Below are 5,055 nucleotides of genomic sequence, written 5' to 3' on the forward strand. Positions count from 1 at the left end.
GTAATTTCTATGCAGATTGGAACCGCCACAGTGAGAAGGATCCTGGTAGACGGAGGAAGCTCAGTAACCTTGATCATGCTTGACGTGCTGAAAGCCATGAAGATCAATGAGGACCAAATCACCAAAAAATCCAGTGTCCTAGTAGGATTCAGTGGCGAAACCAGGAGCACTCTAGGAGAAATCCACCTCCCAACTTACGTTGAAGGAGTCTCATCTTATGAGAAATTTGGAGTCCTTGATTGCCTGTCATCTTACAACGCGATCTTGGGTAGACCCTGGATTCATAATGTCAAGGCCGTACCATCAACTTATCACCAGTGTATCAAGATACCAACAGAATGGGGCATAGGCACAGTCAAAGGGGATCACAAGGCAACCCAGGAATGCTACACAACAGCTTTGAAGACTTCCAAGGCAGGTAAGTCCCTTACATAGCAATTACAGTACCCTGTCAGGAGCACTTATGTAGCACCTCCCAGAATGGAAACAGATCAAGTAATTCTGGACCCTGAGTACCCTGACAGGTATGTTTTAGTAGGATCTGACGCCCCAGATAGTGTCAGGCCTGAACTAGTAAAGTTCCTTAAAAAACAAATCATCTTGGTTTGCTTGGTCAAATTTTGATATGACTGGAATTAGAGCTGATATAATTACGCATAAACTCAATGTTGACCCATATTTTAAGCCTGTACAACAGAAAAGGAGGAAATTTACAGCTGAAAGAAATACCATAATTAACGAGGAAGTAGAGAAACTATTGGATATGGGAATGATCAGGGAAGTAACGCACCCTGCTGACCAGGAGAGTACTGCATTCATTACAGACCGAGGCATATATTGTTACACTGCAATGCCTTTCGGCCTGAAGAATGCAGGGACAACGTACCAGCGCCTGGTCAACATGATGTTTAAAGACCAAATAGGTGATATCATGGAGGTGTACATAGACGACATGATGGTGAAATCCAAAAATGCAGAAGATCATGTGAAACATTTGGAAATAGCGTTCGAAATATTGGAGAAATACAACATGAAGCTCAATCCTGCAAAATGCCACTTTGGAGTCTCGGCAGTCAAATTCCTTGGATACATGGTCACAAAGAGAGGCATAGAAGCCAGCCCTGAAGAGATAAAAGCTATCCCTGAACTGCAGTCACCCAAATCCGTCAAGGATATCCAAAAATTGACAGGCCGGGTAGCTGCCCTGAACCGTTTCATATCGAGATCCTCTGAGAGATGCAAAACATTTTACAACCTTCTCAAAAAGAATAAACAATTTCAATAGACGGATGAACATGAGACAGCCTTTCAAGACCTGAAATCTTATCTATCATCTCCGCCCTTGCTGGCTAAACCAGAAAAGGGAGAACCCTGTCAGTATACTTATCCGTTCTTGTCCAAAGATCATGCGATCCTTGTAAAAGAATAGGATGGCCAACAACACCCTGTTTATTACGTAAGTAAAAGCCCGCTGGATGTTGAGATGAGGTATGGACTACTTGAGAAATATGTTTTAGCTTTGGTTATGTCATGTACTATATTGCGACCTTATTTTGAAAGCTACCCCATTATAGTCAGGACAAACTTACCCATAAAATCCGTCCTATGTAAGCCTGGACTTTCAGGCAGGATGGCCAAATGGTCAGTGCAAATCAGCACGTACGATATCTCCTTTGAACCCAGGGCATCGATTAAATCGCAGGCCCTAGCAGACTTTGTGGCTGACTTTAGCCCTAACCTGGAACTTGACCTGAAAAAAGAGGTCAACCAACTAGAAAATAAAACCCCAGACCAAGAATGGACCCTGTTCATAGATGGGGCATCCAACACCAGGGGGACAGAGTTAGGATTAGTACTTTAATCACCACAGGGAGATATGATAGCGCATGCTATAAGCTGTGAGTTCAAAGCTATAAACAACGAAGCAGAATATGAAGCTCTGATAGCAGGTTTAAAGGTATGTCTAGACCTCGGTGTTCAAAACCTAAAGGTAAAAACTGATTCACTCCTAATTGCTAATCAAATAAAGGGAATTTATATGGCTAAGGATGCAAAAATGATTTCGTACTTAGAATATGCAAAAAACCTTACCGCTAAATTTGCTTTATTTGGCATAGATCAAATATCAAGAGACCTGAACACCCAGGCTGATGCTTTGGCCAGCCTAGGTTCAAACTTTACCCTTACAGTTTTCGGCAAAATATCAATTGTTCATTTATTAGAGCCAGCCATCAGCAAGCTGAACAAGTCAATCCTGTCAATCAGGATAATAATTCTGGGACTAAACCCTATTATGATTGGTTTCTCCGAGGAATACTGCATGAGGGCAGACATGAGGCAAGGGCTTTTAAAATTAGAGCTTCCACTTATGCTATCATCAATAACACTTTATTCAAGAGATCGCAGGCTGGACCCTACCTGAGATGCTTGGAGCCTGATGAAGCCAAACTAGTACTTCAAGAAATACATGATGGACACTGTGGCAACCACAAAGGAGGAAAGAGCCTAGCAAGCAAAGTTCTAAGGACAGGCTTCTACTGGCCTACACTGAGGGCTGACTGCCTGGAATACTCTTCAAAATGCGAAGCCTGCCAAATTCATGCACCAATCATACATCAGCCATCTGAACTCCTTCACTCAATTTCTGCACCTTGACCATTCTTAAAGTGGGGGATGGATATTGTGGGAAAACTGCCCCTAGCTCCAGGACAAAAAGTATTCATGTTGGCTATGACTGATTACTTCTCAAATGGATCGAGGCTGACTCTTTCAGGCAAGTAACTGAAAAGGAAGTAATATCCTTCATCAGGACAAATAGCATTTGCAGATATGGAGTCCCGTCAGAAATAGTATGTGACAATGGAACCCAATTTGTGGGGAAAAAGACCCAAGCATTTTGCCAAGAATGGAATATCAACCGGGTAACATCAACTCCTGGATACCAAAAAGCTAATGGCCAGGCCGAATTAAGCAATAAGGTAGCCATAAGCTGCCTAAAAAAGAAGCTAAAAAAGAAGACGAGGCAGATGGGCTGAAGAGCTTCAATTAGTACTATGGGCAGATAGAACAACTCCAAACACATCAACAGGCCAAACACCTTATTCTCTAGGGTACGGCTGTGAAGCTGTCATTCCTGCAGAAGTACGAGTACCAACATCAAGGTACAACCTGAATAATGTTGAGACAAATAGAGACCTGATGCAAGATAACCTGGTTCTAATAGAAGAGCTAAGAGACGCTGCTAAGATTAGAATGGCGTCATACCAACAAGTAGTTGCCAGGACTTACAACAAAAACATCAAAATCTGAGTCTTTAAGGAAGGAGACCTCGTTTTACGCAAAGTTTTTCCAAATAAAAAAGAAAAATCAGCAGGCAAGCTGGCCCCCACATGGGAAGGCCCTTACCTAATTGATTCAATTATTGGATAAGGGGCATACAGGCTCCAAACATTAGAAGGAGAAATGATCCCAAGATCCTGGAATGTAACCCATTTGAAATTATTCCATATGTAAAGATCAGATCAGGCTAATATCAGGTATAAATTAAATCACCACTCAACCTGATGTGTTACCTGAAAAACTATGTGTTTTACATGCCTTGTATGCAATTCATATCTATGTATTCAACTAACCCATTTATTCACTTCTTGAATCCTGAACAATTATACATGATAAATGATTATATGCATAAATATTCAGGATTGAGGGCTACTCTACTATATATTTCTGAAACAAAAATTTGCACTTAACTGTGCCTGACAAGTTGGTAACCACCACCAGATACAGTAAATGTCAGGACCAATCAGGCATGAAATAATTGTCTGATCTGACTAGGTTTACTACCACGGATTACAACCGGCTGGACGCAGCAAGACAGGTGCAAGGGTGTTCTCTCCCAACCACTTAGTCTAAATGCCCTCCTGACAGGCCGAATACCAAGCCCTTCAGTTAGGCAGGGGACATAAGCCCTCCTGACAGGCCGGTTTTCCCACCCCTTCAACCATTATAGCAAAAAACCTATACTTGGTTGAATTACTCATGAATAACAGGATAAAACAAAAATGCTTTGCAGGTTAATCAAATAAAATGTTTGACACGTCCAACAGGATGGGAAAAATAAAACTCACAGGCTCAAGCAAAAAAGCAAAATCAGCCAAAAAGGGCCACCATGCCTATATTAATAAAGCCCTTACCCCATGGGGCAAAGGCACCAAAATATTCATAAAGACCACGGATAGTCTCCCTGACCTGGACAAAGACAGAAAAAGAAAAAAATGTTCGCCCAGGGACATTCCCCCTGGTTGGGCCAAATACCAACTAAATCAAATTACTGCTTCTCCTTAGAAACAGTACCAGCACTCCCACTCTTAGCCGGATCAGCATCAACATCCTGCTCCCCTGGAGAATCGACCTCCTGTTCATTTCCCATGTTATGCAGGTCAGGATAATTTGAAGCAGCAAAAGCCATCTCAGCTTCAGGGTTCCACTTCGCCCTGGCCTCGACATGCTCTGATATAGAAGCAGCCCTCCCCTTAATATAGAAATAGAGGGAAGCATCATCTAGCTTGAACTCCAGGTCATCCCTCTCCTTGGTGAGCTCCTCATTCCTGTCCAAAGCTTCCTGCAAAAGCCTCTTACTTGAAACCGCCTCAGCCTTAGCAGCATCTCTCTCAGCCTACGCCCTCACCATGTCAGCAGCTTTAGCAGCCAGGTCAGCCCGTGCAAAATCCAGCTCAGACTTCAACCTATCATAATCTGATCTCATCAGATTAATACTGACTACCAAAGAAGTAGCCTGATAGGCATTATGGAGACAGGTCGCAGCACCCTGACCAAAAATAGGAAGAAGAATATGAGTAATATACCCCAATAATAAAAACTACTCAAACAAAATTGTTCCAGCCTACCTCCCTTACAGCAGACAGGGCACCCGCCAAAAGGCTGACTGAATGATCCACTGAAGGAACCGCCTGAGTAGCAGTCTCAACGGGGTCAAGGGTGAGCATGACATCTGATCTGGAAGCAGCATAATCCCTGATTTTCACCCTGGCAGCG

This window comes from Silene latifolia, chromosome X, assembly GCF_048544455.1.
Source record: "Silene latifolia isolate original U9 population chromosome X, ASM4854445v1, whole genome shotgun sequence".
In the NCBI taxonomy this organism is placed as follows: Eukaryota; Viridiplantae; Streptophyta; class Magnoliopsida; order Caryophyllales; family Caryophyllaceae; genus Silene; species Silene latifolia.